Genomic DNA, 18986 nt, shown 5'->3' with positions numbered 1-18986 from the left:
GGTGAAGTCATTTGATCCAATCAAGTTTCTTAATTTTATGCCGTTTTTTGCATACTTAATCCATTTCAGGATTTAGCCAATGTTTAAAGAAGTATCAAACTTTGATAAAAGCCTATAAAAAATAATATGACCAAGTTCAAATAATTTTTCATGCAATAGTATATACTCATTAGTTTTAGACTTCAGCTATACTCATCACCCAACTCCTGATAACCATAGATTTTTTTTTTTTAAACTAGAAGACCCTGTGTTAGGATACAGTGGATTGGATAATGGATGGATAGATGGAAATGATAATAGCATGACTGTGGGGAATATTAAGTATCAACCAGTACAACTGCTTTATTTCTGACATAACTGCAAGGTTTGTTTCCCTGATCGTGATTTAACAATCTGAATTTGGAGTAATTTGGCTTCCTCTGTGGCAGAATAGCTCTCCACTCAATAAACATTACTTCATCTAGAAAGCTTTCAATTGGGAAATATTACAATGCACCACTGTCACTTTATGGTCTCCAGACCTGGAAGGGAAATATAAAAGAAACCAAAATACTTGGGCTGTTTTGGCAGCCTCTCAAAACATTTTTATCTTTGTCACAGAAACATTGCAAACCTTTTCTTCACGGTGTCAAAAGCACTTTTCCTCCCTCTGGCCAACACACACAAAACTACTCCTAACCAGTTTATTCTCTTGTTTGTTAAGATATTTAAAAGACTTTTAAGAAAATCAATACAAGTTTATAAACCTATTTGGTAGAAGCTGAAAATTTCATATCTTAAATGTAGCTGTATTTATTTAATAGCCTCTCCCAATCAGTGTCTCCTGTATATTACGAAGTAAAGTGAGTTAAATGTGAGAATTACAATCACATAAAAAAATAACATGTGGCAAATAAAGCAACCTTATAATATAGCTGAAAAAAGAGAAAATGCGTATAAAAACTAAAAGAATAAGAACAGACCAAGGCTTGCAAATGTTATAAAAGACAAAATTACTATTTATGTAACACATTTTATTGAGAAAAACTGACGATTCTTATGCTGTTCAGGTTATTAAACATACAGACTGCTGCCCTTAAAATGTCCTTTGAGGCTTTTTTGGCAAAGGTACTCCAAATATCAAAAAGTAAACAAATATCAAAAAGGAACAGCATGGGGACGATGTCTGGATGCATCCTGGAATCCCAAGTCGCTGCTGGGAACCAGTTTGTCCGAGTTGTACGCCACTTTTACAGACTGACAAAAACACGCCCAAAAAACCCCCAAAAATCAACTTTACAGGAAAAAAGACGCTCTAAAACATTATATGCTAGTGCCTGCAGGTGAGCTGACGCTCTAAAACATTATATGACAGTGCCTGCATATATAGCACCTGATGACGTGTTCTGGCCAGCCAATCGCTGTAATGCCAGCACCTGACATGGCTACTGGCATTACAGTGAGGGCAGTATTTACCTGCCCCTTGATTGGCTGTCTCCATCCCGTGAAACGTGCGGGGCAGAGACTTGAGCATGGCGCAGGAGCACATGTGGTGCTCGTTCGAGTAGCGCCATGCTCCAAGCATAGCGATGCTCGAGCCGAACAATTGTTCGGCCGAGCATGCTCGCTCATCACTAGTTATTAGCATTACATAATTGGATTACTTTTTAAAAGGAAGAGCAACATAACTCAGTAATGATTTTCTTGAAGTAAAAATACCTGTGTTATTATTATTCCAGCAGCACTGAGTGTAAGGCAAAAATCACAAATACTGGGTTGGTCCTTTGCAGGGCTCAGTTACACAGACAAGCAGAAAAGAGAGTGCTGTGTGCAATCAAGTAACAGAAACCTACACTGGAAATAAAGCATTAATTTGACGATACATATTAATAAAAAAACAAGAAAATTATCACAAGCCTCATGCGTCTGATTCATGTTCGTCATTTAACTCTTTTTTTTGTGCAGACCAATGATGCAGGACATATTGCCAAAGGAGAAGATTACTTGCTGCACATGTAAACGCGGATTATTAAGAAATCAGGTTTCTGGCTTCATCAGGTTATTCGCCTTAACCTGATTATCTACATGCATGTAAACACACTGATTGAAATCAGTGGTTCCCTAACTCTTTCCTGGTGACCCACTGTGGCTGCTGGTTTTTGTTCCAACCAGATTCACAATCAGCGATAATAATCAATAACAACTGATTTCATTTAATTAGCTGGTCTTTTTTACTCTTCTCTTATTCTGCATTCAGACAAAACAACAGTGTAGTTTTTATATTTATAAGACCGTTATAATATTGCTATTTTTTTCTATAAGCTATAAATGCTTAACTCTCTTTTGTTGTTTTCTTATTATTTTACCCTTTTCCCTTCATTTAACCCTAATAGTGACTATTAACAACCAGCACAGCAGACACCCGGGATGATGACAGCAGCAACAACTTCAGTGCCAGACCCACTAATTAGTAAATAATCAATTAAATAACCAGAACACCTGAAAAAGCAGAATGAAAATTAGGTTGAAAATACTGTTAATGGCTAAAAAAAACTACCTATTCTCCATCCATCCATCGAACCATTATCCAACCCGCTCTACTCTAAATACAGGCTCATGGGGGTCTGCTGGAGCCAATCCCAGCCAATACAGGGTGCGAGGCAGAAACAAATCCTGGGCAGGGCGCCATCCCACCACAGGGCACACACACACACTACGGACAATTTAGGATCGCCAATGCACCTAACCTGCATGTCTTTGGACTGTGAGAGGAAACCGGAGCAACCAGAGGAAACCCACGCAGATACGGGGAGAACATGCAAACTCCACGCAGGGAGGACTCGGGAAGCAAACCCAGGTCTCCTTACTGTGAGGCAACAGCGCTACTACTGCGCCACCCCTATTCCCCATTTAACTGCTTATTACATTTTAATAAAAATCTACCAAACTTAGTTTGTAATTTCTACATTGACTCCAAAACAAAGAAACTAGGAAATAATGACTCACTTAATTAGGCTAGGAGTCCAATGAAAAGCGGACGTTGGTTGGAACAAAGTTTAGGAATTACTTGAAATAAGTCATTACCACATAATGATCAACAGTTCTTGTTCCACAGCTGCACAGCTTTTTGCTGTGTTGAGGTCTTTGAAGGAATTGGAGAGGAGTGTTGGATAGTCCAAACCTGCAGAATTTTGCCGAATCTAAAGTATGCTCTCAGCTTTAGAAAGTGATGTGCCTTGTCATATTGAGCATCTATTCTAACTTGACAGAGCAAACATAAACCTGTCTGATTCATCAATGAGAACAGAATCTATTCAACCACACATATGAATATGCTGTTTCAGAAAGTAATGTAATAACAAAGCCAAATTTATGAACTGAAAAACTCCAGCAGTGTTTTTAATATAGGGTGAAGCCAAGATGAGACACTTGAAACTTTAAAATCAATTTAGAACATTCCAACTGTTATACACACTGAAAAAATATATGCAACATGTGGACATAAATCTGACAACCCTCATCTCAGCAATGAAACCCAGCCTTTAACTAAAAATGTTTATTATACCTGTCTGCAGTCCAGATGACTTTTCAAGCTTCTTCATACACTGACATAGCTAAAAACAATAACCATTCATCCCCACTTAACCTTCTCAATAACCGTAACACTACTGGTTACAGACATCTTTAAAAACTCTATAATACATAATACAGGTACTGTATAATGTTTTTTCCTTCCCCTAATGCTATCATTGCATTTTCCTCACAAAGACTGTATTCTGTCTTCCTTTTCGTAAGCAGGAAGCCAAACTGCATTTCCCTTTTCACCTAATCCCTAAGTACAATGACTAGCATTTTGTATAACATTCAAATATTCTTTCTCAGTATAACTAAGCCAACCAGTTTTAAATCTATTAATTTACTTGCATCATTCAAGTAACACAGAAATAAATGAAAAAACAAAACAAAACAAGGAACATGACCTCTTAAATTAATAATTAAGATAATGAGATAAAAATCACGTTAAATACAGTCATATGAAAAAGTTTGGGAACCCCTCTTAATTCTTTGGATTTTTGTTTATCATTGGCTGAACTTCCTTTGAATATATGACATGCCTTATGGAAACAGTAGTATTTCAGCAGTGACATTAAGTTTATTGGATTATCAGAAAATATGCAATATGCATCATAAGAAAATTAGACTGGTGCATAAATTTGGGCACCCCAATAGAGATATTACATCAATACTCAGTTGAGCCTCCTTTTGCAAATATAGCAGCCAGTAGACGCCTCCTATGGCCTTTGATGAGTGTCTGGATTCTGGATGGAAGTATTTTTTACCCCATTCTTCTATACAAAATCTCTCCAGTTCAATTCAATTTGATGGCTGCTGAGCATGGATAGCCTGCTTCAAATCATCCCATAGATTTTCGATGATATTCAAATCAGGGGACTGTGACGGCCATTCCAGAACATTGGACTTCTCCCTCTGCATGAATGCCTTTGTAGATTTCCAACTGTGTTTCAGGTCATTGTCTTGTTGGAATATCCAACCCCTGCGTAACTTCAACTTTGTGACTGATGCTTGAACATTATCCTGAAGAATTTGTTGATATCGGGTTGAATTCATCTGACTATTGACTTTAACAAGGGCCCCAGTCCCTGAACTAGCCACACAGCCCCACAGCATGATGGAACCTCCACCAAATCTGACAGTAGGTAGAAGGTGTTTTTCTTGGACTGCGGTGTTCTTCTTCCGCCATGCAAAGCGCTTTTTGTTATGACCAAATAACTCAATTCTGTCTCATCAGTCCAAAGCAATTTGTTCCAAAATGAATCTGGCTTGTCTAAATGAGCAGTTGCATATAACAAGTGACTCTGTTTGTGGCGTGAGTGTAGAAAGGGCTTCTTTCTCATCACCCTACCATACAGATGTTCTTTGTGCAAATTGTGCTGAATTGTAGAACGATGTACAGATACACCATCTGCAGCGAGATGTTCTTGCAGGTCTTTGGAGGTGATCTGTGGGTTGTCTGTAACCATTCTCACAATCCTGTGCATATGCCGCTCCTGTATTTTTCTTGGCCTGCCAGACCTGCTGGGTTTAACACCAACTGTGCCTGTGGCCTTCCATTCCCTGATTCCATTCCTTACAGTTGAAACTGACAGTTTAATACCTCTGAGATGGCTTTTTGTAGCCTTCTCCTAAACCATAAGACTGAACAATCTTTGTTTTCAGATCTTTTGAGTGTTGCTTTGAGGATCCCATGTTGTCACTCTTCAGAGGAGAGTCAAAGGGAAACACAACTTGCAATTGACCACCTTAAATACCTTTTCTTATGATTGGACACACCTGTCTATGAAGTTCAAGGCTTAACGAGATTATCCAACCAAGTAATCAGCATTGAGCAGCGACATTCATTCAAATCAGCTAAATTACAAGGGGACCCACATTTTTGCACAGCCAGTTTTTCACATTTGATTTAATTTCATACAACTAAATACTGCTTCACTAAAATCTTTGTTTGGAAAACACCCTCCAGTACTCGGACGTTCCTAGGAAATGAAAGCCATACCACTGTTATCTTTTTTGTTGAAAGTAGAGTAAATTATTATGCAGGCTGAGAGGGGTTCCCAAACTTTTTCATATGACTGTATAAATGTGGAACACAATATAAAATACCAGTTTGTTTAGCTTATACAATAAGTTAAACTTTTAAGCAAGGATATTGAGATAATTGTTATCAGTGATATGCAAAGCCCCATTATAACTTTCCATTTGTTGTTTGATACAGCTGGTAAAAACAAAGAAGATGAGTAGACAAACAGAACCCCTTTTTAATTATGACTGTAACGCACAAAAATAAAACAAAAAAAACAAAATTGTTAAAAAATAACTATTATATAACTTACAGCCATTCCATTTTAGTCAACTTCAACACACACTCCTTAAGATGCAGTATGCTTGTCCCAGCACTTCTCCCATTCCTGTGCTTGTCTTTTGTTATGGAGTCCAGCACCTCCTGCAATTCTTTTCTTGATTTCTAACATGGTAAACAAATCGCCTTCTTCTCTTTCTCAATTTTAATTTTAGAAACAAAAAAAAGTCACGGGGAACAAGAACTGACAAATAAGGGAGGTGTGAAGTAACAACCACATTGTTTCTATTCAAAAACACTTTGACTGACAGGTGAGCTGTCATGGTGCAAAATGCATTTTTGTCGGCCACTGCTTCAGGTGTTTTGGTTTTTTTTTCTGAAGCTTTTCCACAGACACCTCAGGAATTCAGTGTAATGTTACAGATTAAGAGTCTGTCCATAAGGAAAATCTTTATTAACAGGTCCATTAATACAGAAAAAAAATCGCCAAATTCACCTGCGCGATTGCAGAATTGGTTTCAGAAACACGCATCGCAATCAATTCCGCACAATGCCACTTGACCTACTAATTAATAAGACTGTAGGTATATGAAACCTAGTGGCATAGTTGATTACTACACACTGCTATTTACCATGCTGATTCTGGGCTGAGTCCAGGTATTTTTGGGTTCCCCCTCGTATACCACTGCCCATCGGTCTGTTACTGTCAATATTTTTCCACTTTGTTAATTCCTTAATTCATCTTCATATTAATTAATGCAAAACCTTTAAGATGATGGCTTACTACTTCGATTCCAACTGCAGCTTACTAACTTTGCATAGCGTGGTTGCAGTATTTCCCCTAACAAACTGCATTACATTCTTAAGACTCTTACAATCTCACTGTGATACAACACCTTGATTTAATATGAAGGGGCAGGTAGGATAACCCCCACACACACACACACACACCTCTCTCTCTCTATATATATATATTTTTTATATTTTTTTTTAAATATATCATATATATATGGTGTGATGGGCAGCCAGGACTCTTACTTGGCTGGGATGCCTTCTTAAAGGGGAAAGGAGCTTGCATGAGGTAAAACCTCCCTGGGGTCAGTGTCATGGAGTTGAAGCATGTAAACTGAACACTGCCAGGGTCCAAGGCCACCACCAAGGGGGCGTATGGGGAACGGCTGAGCCCTCCTTAGCTGGACTGCCACCACACTCAGAAATGCTGCCAGAAGATGATCACCAGACACCTGGAAACACTTCCAGGTGCCCTATAAAAGGAGCTAGCTACCACTACTCTGGGAGCCAGAGTCGGGAGGAAAGGACGAAGCTTGAGGGAGGAGTGGAGGTGAAAGAAAAAGAAACAGAGAGAGAGAACAGAAGAGAAGAAAGGACTGTCTGCTGTCTAATGCTTATTGTACTGTGCTGTGTTACATAGGTGGGAAATGAAAAAAAAGCATCTCTCACTCTGAATAAAGCCTGTGTTGTGTTGGGATGTATGCCTGTGTGTTGTGTCAGGTGTTTGGGGAGCTGTGCGTCTCCTGGTGTTTGCTATATATATATATATATATATATATATATATATTGTCACAGGTGGCTGGGTGTGGTCAGCAATCAGCCACCTACTTAAGGAGCAACCGCCCTGCAATCAAGGCTGGAGTCGGGTGAGGAGGAATACGAGGTCGAGGCAGAGGGAGAGGCAGAGGAGGCGAGGAGAGGCCCGAGTGTTGTGTGTCTAAAGAAAGTGGCTATTGAGAGCCTACACTTTGGCGGTTTGGTGGCGGTGCACTTGACTTTTATAAATATTTGTAAATAGTGTAAATAAACGTGTGGTGATGGCTAAATCGGTGTCCGTCTGTGTGTGTCCGGGCCACTTGGTTTTACTATATATATATATATATATATATATATATATTTATTTTTTTAATTCATGTATCTGTGTGTATATGAGACAGCTTAAGGTTTTGGGTGATAGTAATTCTCCATCACTCCAGGGGTTGGAGCTGTGTCTTAATGCCTTTTTTCTTCCTCCTTCTGCAGACCCGATGATTGACAGCTGTAATATCTCTGATGTCACTTCCTGTTTCCATTTGCCCAGACCTGTCACTTCTTGCCAGAAGGGCATAACACCAGATGATCAGTCACCTTGAAACAGTTCATTTGGGAACTTGCATCTGAATGCTTGACAAATATTTTTGTTAAAATAAATATAAAATAATTCAAAGTTTGTTTGCCTTGAAAATTTTAATATAATAACCAGGGAGCTAGCTGTGGGGGATGTTTCTCTGCAGATGGCCCTAGGAGACTTTTGAGGGTGCAATGAATGCAGAAAAATAATGGGAAACCCTAGAGGAACACCTAATGCAGCCTGTAAGAAATCTGCATCATGGGAAAGATTTGTTTTCCCGCAAGACATGACTGTAACATAAAACCAAAGCTAAACAGCAATGACTTCAAAAAAACAAATAAAGTGAATGTCCTGGAGTGGCTGAGTCACAGTCCATATTTCAATCCAATAGAGAATTTGTGGCTAGACTTGAAGAAGACTGTTCGGTCATGACCCTAGTGCGACCTGACAGAGCTTGAGCAGTTTTTCAAAGAAATATATACAAAAGAAATGTCCACATATACAAGACTGATAAAAATAGACCTGTGCACACCAACTCAAGGCTGTCATGGCTCCCATGAGAGCATCCACTAAATACCGACTTGAAGAGGGTGAAAACTTGTGTGATCAATTATTTTGTGTTTTATATTTGTAATTATTTTAGACCACTCTGCAAAGATGTGTTTTCATTTCCACATTGAATAGTTTTTTTTTTTGTGTGGATCATTGCCAAGAAAAACAAATTAAATCCACTGTGATTCAGTGTTGTATAACAATAAAATATGCACCATTCCAAAAGGGTTACTACTTTTTATAGGTACTGTAATCCCATAAATATCAGTGTGTCAACAAACCTCACTAAATGCCACTGAAGTTAGGAAGCAGGTAAAGCCTCATATATTAGAATTCTAAAATAACTGTAGGTAAAGGCCAATCAAAATACTCAAAATGGAACTGCTAATAGGTGCCATTATACCTGGCACTAGAAACCACAACTAAGTTCTTGATTGCACACTGGAAATCAAAGATGAAATGAAAATGAATGGCGACTGGGGCAAAAAATAAATTAAGGTGACAGGCTACAATTGAGGCTGTGTTATTTTTTTACTGTTGGAATACAAGAGCAAGTTAATTTCAAATTAATATTACATTCTAGGGCAGCACAGTGGCTCAGTGGTAGTGCTGCTGCTGCCTCGCAGTAAGGAGACCTGGGTTCGCTTCCCGCGTCCTCCCTGCGTGGAGTTTGCATGTTCTCCCTGTGTCTGTGTGGGTTTCCTCCGGGTGCTCCAGTTTCCTCCCAAAGACATGCAGGTTAGGTGAATTGGCAATCCTAAATTGTCCCTAGTGTGTGCCCTGCCCAGTGTTTGTTAATGCCTTGCACCCTGTGCTGGCTGGAATTGGCTCCAGCAGACCTCCGTGACCTTGTGTTAGGATATAGCGACTGGACAATAACTGACTGACTGATTACATTCTAGCAATAAAAAAATGAAAGACTAAAACTTTCCAACTGGGTATATGATAAAAACTGTGATTTACTCATGGTCAGGAAAGTTACTGATTTTTGTAAAACAGCTAACAAGAAATCCCTGATTTATTCATAAAGCATTTAACTGAACATGTTTTTAATTTATGTATTATTCTAGACTTTGCACTACTCACTAGCTCACCTGCTGTGATAGCTTAAACAAACAAACAGGGGAAGAAAACACTGGCAGTAAGTTGCTCACACCCAGTAACACCTACCTTTGAAAACATTAAAACACCTGCTAACAAACTGCGAAGGCTATAGTGATGAAGTATTTTCTTGACCCTATGTGACTGAACATTACCCAAATCTCAAGGGCAGTTGCTGAACCTAATTCGATTCTGGGCTGGTCTGCATTTCGTTTGGAAAGCTGCTCAAAGAAAAAAAATTAGTTTCAGACTTCACTGAACAATAGTATTTTGGGAAGACTCATTCATTGCATTCAGTGCAGTGACGATTATCTCTTCTGATTCAGTTCAGCACTCAATACATCTTGAAAAAGAAATCTTCTGTACCCCCTCTGCACCAATTACTGGAGAAACACATTTAGAAAAGCTATTTCTCCTTTAAAGTTTGAGAGCTCATCCGCCGTCTTAGATGTAGGCAACTTCTGGCAGGTGCTGGAAAAGGGGCATGGTAACATTTAATGATACGTTTCCGTAAGAAATCAGTGGACTAAAGTCCTAAAGTAATTTGAATCTTCTTCATATGTGCTTCCTCCTACAGTTTACAAATGTGATACTAGTTTGATTGGTATCACCATAGTGCTTTGTTACGTGAGTATGTGGCAGTGCGTCAATAGCTGATGATAACTTATTTATGGCAGTTTCTATCTTACACAAACTGCTACTAAAATTGTCTTTGGCTCTGTGACCCTGAACTGGAAAAAGTGCATTTAGTTGCTGAATAAATGCATTGTAAGTACCTCACCAGAGGTTAGCTTTTCAACACTTCTATCACCTAAAAAACTTGGGTACGCACAAAAACAGGCTTGAAATGTGTGTACACAGCTCATCAACACTAAAGTTGGGATTAATAAAAGAAAACTCCCAATAGGAGAACTTGCATATATTTATGGTAACTCTGACCCATCCGCACAGAACATTTTTAAGACAGCGAGAAATAATGACACCCTCAATAAAATAGGAAAATGCAGTCAACCAGCTATATGACGGCTCACTCTCATAATAAATCATATCATTAGGCCATTATATGTATTAACTTGAGAAATATTGTATATTAAACCTCAACAATGATGAATATGACGAACAGTCTCTATTTTAGTTACCTTTTAAGAGAGTGTATGCTGTGCATTTGCACTAAAGAACTGACTTGGGTTTTCCTCAGTTTAAATCTGATTAGAAACTAAATCAATCACTCATTGTCAATAATCGCATTAACTAAAAATGCATGCGAGATTCACTCCGTGCGTATAGAAAGCACCCTAAATATCATTCCATACATCCTATTCATAGCCTAATGGCTTGACACAACATTGCATGAAGGCTATGCAAATGGTCAAATATGAAGGGAGCGAGCTTTTACAGACCGACATGATTTTTTTGTCAATGATGATAACAGACTTATGACATGAATTAGGCTTCCAGGAGCCAATGACTAGGAACTTTAGAATGTCGGACTGCCCAAAATTGGGCTCTAGGCCTGTTCATATCCAGGTTTTAGCAACAGATGGCTTTCTGGCAACAGGTACCTACTAAAGGGACCTGGCAAACAGGTCAAAAATATCTCAGCCAAGCTTCAGCTGCATCATGTCTACAGGCCAACATAAAAAAGCAATTTGTAGCATAATCTGTTTTTTTCTAATATAATCAGGGAAATTAACTGCACTCACGTTGCAATAAGGACATCTAGTGAGAATGAAGCTGCTTTCTGTTAAAAAATAAGCAGTTACACTCCACTAATGCACAAGTCATCTGTTATGCCAACATGAGACTGACTAACTTTGTAGCTCCGTGATCTGGGCCACCGGGTCAACCCTCATTTATTTTGAGGCAAAGTAGTGTTGGCTGACAACTTTCTGATGGTGCTGTACATGATGGCTGGCTTATTGGTAAGCTGGATAAACCCTCAGTGTTTCAAATGGCCCATACTACTCACTCTAACAGCAATCGTGTCATAATGTGTGACAGGTGATGGAGGCTACCCACTCAGATGCCCAAACCCAGCTGCACAGTGGAAAGACACTAAAATGTTGTGAAAAGCGCACCCACCTCACTCCTCAAATGAAGACGGCAGTGGCTGGATGCTCAGGATCAATCGTGATTGCAAATGTATGACGTTAATCAGCACAGTCCACTCCATACATGGTTCTTTAAGGGTGGCACCAAGCCGAGTTTGAAGTGTGTTTGTGTACACATATTTACAAGAAAACTGTGATTTATAAAGAGCAAATTAATTACAAATATGCATATGCCAGGTTTACTAAATCGGATTTAATTTTTTGGTGCTCGTATACTTTTCACACTCAAATCTATGCAAAGTTTAATAAGACTTCTGGTACTTAGTAATCATATTGTAAAAAGGTCCGTGACAATTAAAATATAGAAAATGCACAATGTACCTTCTAACACAAAGTTTGTGAAATTTGCAGTATTCACAAAAAGGACATGTGAAATATTATTTACCTATTTATATATCACCATACATTTTCAAATCTGTTTGATCCAGCTAAGGCTTAATAAGGGCCTCAGTTTAACTAGTAGCATTTCATTTATAGTGGGTCAGTTTAGTATAACAATAATGTCTAAATTCTGGGAAGTAAATCTAGTGCCTGGAGGTAAAGTCATACAAACACCAGGAGAACACAAAAACCCCAGACAGTTATCAGATTGTGATTTTAATCCGTTTGAACTTTAAAGCTGTAAAGTAATAGTGCTAACTGAGCAGCTATGCATCCCATTGAACCACAAAAAATAATTTAAAAATGTGAACATTTGAGTACAGGGGCAAAAAAAAAAGTAGTAGTAACTCTACTCTAGAAAGTGTCATTCCAGTGCTTTATACTCAATAGAAACATAAAAATGTATAAAGACAGAAGCCTACTTGTGGTTTATGGTCCCACAATTACTAATATTAATACCACTCTAAAGTATTTGCTGTTATTTCCAGGTGTCAGGTATACTTTACTTTCCAGCTGAGAAAAAGGCCATATATAAATGTTATAATACTAAAAGCTAATGCACAAAATAAAATCAAGGCTTTATTTATACTCCAAACTCAAATATCAGGAAAAATAAATACATTTTCAAAGTTGCTCTTGTTTGAATACAGCTAGTTCAAGAGATGTGTTTGGAAGCAGCTGCCTAAACAGCTGCCGTGATGTTGCTTACGATTTATAAAGGTGATGTCATTGCTACAACACACACAAGCATTGGGACACCCACTGCACCATGTGTTGTGCCACACAAATGGTACCAACAGGTAACAATCTATAGGTTATAAGGGCTACAGAATATAAATTAACAAATTAACATCAAATAATAAATGCAAATAAATAACAATACTTTGGGCCTAGTGATGGACTATGTTCTCTGTTGTTTACCTCCTTGTGCCCAGTGCCAATTCTGCTGAACTTTGAATTGCATTAAGTAATATACTGTATATACACGAGGGGGTACCCAAAAATAACCAGAATCTGTTCCTGGCACGTAATCTATACTTAATTGCGAATTTCACTGCTAGGTATGGCATAATTACAGTATTCTGTATACACGAGGGGGTACCCAAAAATAACCAGAATCTGTACCTGGCACGTAATCTATACTTAATTGCAAATTTCACTGCTAGGTATGGCATAATTACAGTATTCTGTGGCAGTCTGCCAAGTGGCGTTGCTCTGTATTTTTCGTACGGCATTCCGTGTCGGTTTTTCTTGGTGCTTATTAAACATGTTCTGTGATTTTTGAGATGAGTGATCATAAAGAGCAGCAAGTCAGTGTTAAATTTTGTCTTCTCTTAAGGAAAATAGCTGCTGAAACCATAATGATGCTTGAAACTGTTTTTAAAGAGGAAGATTTAAGTAAAACACAGGTCTGTCTACGAGTGGTTTTCGTGTTTCAAATGAGGGGAAATGTCACTTGAAGAGTAACCAAGATCTGGCCAACCTTCCACAATTAGGAATGACAAAAGTCTTGAAATAGTTTGCAATGCAATTATACGGAGATCGTCGTCAGACTATTGAAAAGATTTCTGAATTGCCTTGTGTGTCTTGGAGTTGTTGCCACCCTCCCTACTCACCTGATCTTGCTCTGTGCGACTTTTTCTTGTTCCTGAATATGATAAAACAACTCAAAGGAAAGCGTTTTTGTACCGTGGAGGAAGTCAAAGAAAAATCGTTGCAGGCACTGGACAATGTTCCTCTTTAGCAATTCCAAAAATGTTTCCAGCAGTGGGCAAACCGTTGGGACAAGTGCATTCATTCACAAGGAGAGTACTTTGAAGGAGACTAAAGTTTCAGCAAGTAAAAATTATTAAAACAACTTTATTTTTCAATTCCAGTTATTTTTGGGGTATCCCCTTGTATATTGAGATGGTCACCAGGAATGGACTGGTATTCCAGTTGGTACACCAGTTTAATGGAAGAACAGTTGGAGACCAATTGCATGGACTATTTCCTCCTGCAACACAATAGGTGGCAGTCCTCCTGGATTACGGTACCTGCAGGGCAAGCTGGGAATTGTAGTCCAGAAGCGCATCCCTGTGGTGTTCCATGGTTGCCACCAGGTTGAGCTGAAGGGACAAATCGTCCCCACTGTAAAGAACCTCTGCCTGACCTGGAAGTACCTCCTACCTGTAAGTAAGGTCATACCAGAGGTGCTCCCAGGTCTAGCATAAAAGAAGCAACTCGACTTCACCAGAGTCAGGTGGATGTGGATGGAGCTTGCCTGGAGGAGCGAACCGAGAGTAAGAGATAAGAAAGGCAAAAGAAAATATGAGGAATTGTGCTTGTGTGGCATTTGTACATCACCTGTAAAAGTTTTTGTGAAAATACATCATTATTTGAAATGATACTTGTGTGAGTGTTGGTATATTGAAGGGTTTGAGAGGTCACGGACACCGCCTACAGGTTACAATATATATAGCTGTAAATATAAATATGTATTACACATGTGATACACTGTTTCCAGCTTCCACTGAATGAGATAACAAATACAAATACACTTTAAGAGAAAATGGAGTATTTGGCGGGTCTCTTTGCATTTCCTTGCATTGTATCATAACATTTATTCTTATTATTCACAATGAGCATTGACACTCTGCTATCTTTGCAAATGCGTCATTAGTAATTATGTAACCATAGCTGAACATTAAAATGCATAAAACCGCAGTTTCTGCTTTTATTAAACACTTATAAAAGTGGTGCAAAAAAGCTCCAATTCCAAATGCTGACAAGACCATAAATATCTCAACTATCAACCACAACATTATCTTTTAACCGACTGTATAATAATGATTGCATTGAAATAATAAAGTAATGAGTCATTAAAAATGTAAATAAGAGACTGTGGCAAAACAAGGCCAAGGATATAGTTACAGAAAATAGTTATTACATCATCTGTAGAAAATTGGCACTGCCATAAGAGACTTAAGTCAAACAGTTAAGGAGGTTTAGCTAAAATATTCCAGCACCAGCTTAATAACTAAATGTAAAAGTTAAAGAACCTTTAGTTTTAAAGAACTCGCTATATTCACTATATTCAGTGAAATCCTTGTTCCACGTCAGTGTGCAATGAAATATCTGTATTTTATTAAAATATTAACAAAAATATTTTAAAAAACTTGCTTTTCCAATATATAGCAATATTTTAATATGCTTTTAAAACTTTTAAAATAATGTCATTATTATTACTTAGCAGGTCCCTTCACTTAAGGCTACATACAAAAATTAAGATTCATTTAATACATTTGATATGCATTGCTACACATGTGAGTGTGCTTGAGAACATATCTTGTGATAGCCTGGTGAGTGCCATGTGTATTTATTTACAGAGCTGCCAACACTAGTCGAACTCACTAAGATCTTAAATTCGTATGGAAAGTGGGAGGGTGGGATGTGTGACATAGTTGAGAAACATTCAGCTCTGCTGACCCGTGGATCCAATATTCTGTGTTTAAAACCCTGCCCAGTGCTTGTCAGAGTAGAGTTTGTTTGTTCTCCCCACATTCATATGGGTTTTTGCTTGACACTAAGGTTCTCTTCCCACATCACCAAAAATGTGCAGGTTATATTAACTGGGGAACCTGGATTGGCCCTGTTCTAGTTTAAGTGAAAGTATGGGGGGATTGGGGGACTCAAAACCCCTATAATTGTTTATAAAAAAAAACTTTATTATAAAACATAGAGCAGTTCACTTTTAGTCGCCTTCAAAATACTTTACTTGAAATGCAATGCACTTGTCCCAGTGCTTCTCCCACTCCCGGAAAAAAGTTCCTGTGTTCATCGTTTGTTCCATGTCTAGAGCCTCCTATGTTTTTTGCTGGATTTCTTCCATGGTAGCAAACTTTCTTCACTTCAGTCTCAATTTTAATAAATTAATATTAATAACTGAATCCTTAATTGCCAGAAGCACAACAATGAGTAACTACCACAATATAAGAATATTTCAGTATTTTGTCGATATGTAGTGCATATACAGGGGTGGGCAAAAGTAGGTTTACAGTTGAGAGTATGTGGAACACAGAGTTTATTCTTGTATTATTATTTATTGATTAATTATTGTATTATTTATCTGTATTATTTGTCTTCTTCCTTTTAAAGGTATTGAGTTAATATAGGTATTGCAATCATCATAATCTGTATGTCTTGTGCCATACAAACAACCTACTTTTGCCCATCCCTATGTGTGTGTGTGTGTGTATATATATATATATATATATATATATATATATATATATATATATATATATATATATATATATATATATATATATATATAAACTGCTCAAAAATTAAAGGAACACTTTGAAAACACATCAGATCTCAATGGGAAAAAGAAATCCTCCTGGATATCTATACTGATATAGACTGGGTAATGTGTTAGGAACAAAAGGATGCCGAATCGTTTGATGGAAATGAAAATGATCAACATAAAGAGCTCTGAATTCAAAGACGCACCAAAAATCAGAGTGAAAAATTATGTGGCAGGCTAGTCCATTTTGCCAAAATTTAATTGCAGCAACACAAAATTGTACGCAGCACTTTGTATGGCCCCTGTGTTCTTGTATACATGCCTGACAACATCGGTGCATGCTTCTAATGAGATGACAGATGGTGTTGTGGGGGATCTCCTCCCAGATCTGGACCAGGGCATCACTGAGCTCCTGGACAGTCTGAGGTGCAACCTGGTGGCATTGGATGGACCAAAACATAATGTCCCAGAGGTGTTCTATTGGATTTAGGTCAGGAAAGTGTGGTGGCCAGTCAATGGTATCAATTCCTTCATCCTCCAGGAACTGCCTGCATACTCTCACCACATGAGGCCAGGAATTGTTGTGCACCAGGAGCCACTGTACCAGCATAGGGTCTGACAATGGGTCCAAGGATTTCATCCTGATACCTAATGGCAGCCAAGGTGCCTTTGTCAAGCCTGTAGCGGTCTGTGTGACCCTCCATGGATATGCCTCCCCAGACAATCATTAACCCACCACCAAACTGCTCATGCTGAATGATGTTACAGGCAGCATAATGTTCTCCATGGCTTCTCCAGACCCTTTCACTTTTGTCACATGCTCAGGGTGAACCTGCTCTCATCTGTAAAAGCACAGGGCACCAGTGGTGCATCTGCCAATTCTGGTATTCTATGGCGAATGCCAATCGAGCTGCATGCTGCTGGGCAGTGAGCTCAGGGCCCATTAGAGGACATGGGGCCCTTAGGTCACCCTCATGAAGTCTTTCTGGTTGTTTGGTCAGAGACATTCACACCAGTGGCCTGCTGGAGGTCATTTTGTAGGGCTCTGGCAGTGCTCATCCTGTTCCTCCTTGCCCAAAGGAGCAGATACTGGCCCTGCTGATGGGTTATGGACCTTCTATGGCCCTCTCCAGCTCTCATAGAGTAACTGCTTGTCTCCTAGAATCTCCTCCATGCCCTTGAGACTGTGCAGGGAGACACAGCAAACCTTCTGGCAATGACACGTATTGATGTGCCATCCTGGAGAAGTTGGACTACCTGTGCAACCTCTGTAGGGTCCAGGTATCACCTCATGCTACCAGTAGTGACACTGACTGTAGCCAAATGCAAAACTAGTGAAGAAACAGTCAGAAAAGATGAGGAGGGAAAAATGTCAGTGGCCTCCACCTGTTCAACCATTCCTGTTTTGGGGGTCATCTCATTGTTGCCCCTCTAGTGCATCTGTTGTTAATTTCATTAACACCACAGCAGCTGAAACTGATTAACAACCCCCTCTGCTACTTAACTGACCAGATTAATATCCCATAAGTTTCATTGACTTTATGCTATACTCTGATTAAAAAGTGTTCCTTTAATTCTTTTGAGCAGTATATATATATGCACATCTTTACCATCTCTTCCAGGTAATAGAGCAGGAACAGCAGTGCAATGGAATTTTCTAAATCAATAAATAAAAAAGCTAACTATGTATCCCATTGGACTGCACTGTGCATATCCAGATATAAAACACCAGCTATGCTCTTAGTCAGGTTATCTATATATAAAAAAATGCTAAGGATTGTCCATATGCCACACAAAAACTCTAGAACCTTGATCTTGGTCTTGAGAACTTATGATGTGACAAAAAATTGGAGGTGTTGACTACCTCGCCAATGTAACTGTGCCTTAGGTGTTTCTGACAGTAAGTTCGAGGCTCATGTAATTGTAGACAGGAAAAGCACAGTGATGATGCAGTCAGAAGCCACAGGTGACAGGAAAAGCAGGATGTGCAGGCTTACATGAGACATTTGCTAGCACAGTGCCGTGGCCACGAACAACTCCATGAACCACACTGTACAGGCCATGTGGCTCATTCACAGGCTAACACTACAATCGCTAACGAAAGTCATACACAAAAACTCACACCACGAAAAAAAACAAGAGCTGTGCCCTCAGCTCAACACCATGACAAGCAGACGAGACATTTCACTGATGGCAAATGAGAAGCAATGAGACGAAAGGATACTGCAGCACATTCTGCAAAAGATCAGCCTGACGAACAACTCCGTAATACAAAGGTATGCCGATCGACACAGTGAAATGACAGTAAAGCGGCGGAGGACTGGTGGTTCTCATGTTTCATAGTTTATTATATAACTGAAACGTTTGTACTTCATTCAAATTCTTATATTCATGCAACGCAACATAAAGGATAAATAAAACACTGAATGATGTCTTCAGAAACAAAAAACTTAATCTGAAAATAAAAAGCCATCAGACTGTAGTGATAGAACATTGGCAAAACAAAAAAAATAGGAAACCATAAAATCTATTATATGATAAGAATAAAAACATAAATGCAAACAAAAACTAAAA

The 18986-nt window shown here is 38.7% G+C and overlaps 1 protein-coding gene across 2 annotated transcripts in view; it reads right to left on the bottom strand.

Moving 5' to 3' along the window:
• Nucleotides 1–18986, bottom strand: part of rin2 (Ras and Rab interactor 2) — a 213659-nt gene that overhangs the window by 103527 nt on the left and 91146 nt on the right. The window lies entirely within an intron of this gene.

This window comes from Polypterus senegalus, chromosome 16 (assembly GCF_016835505.1).
Source record: "Polypterus senegalus isolate Bchr_013 chromosome 16, ASM1683550v1, whole genome shotgun sequence".
Classification (NCBI taxonomy): domain Eukaryota; kingdom Metazoa; phylum Chordata; class Cladistia; order Polypteriformes; family Polypteridae; genus Polypterus; species Polypterus senegalus.
The sequence above is the reverse complement of the archived record's forward strand: the minus strand, read 5'-3'. Positions and strand labels throughout refer to the sequence as shown.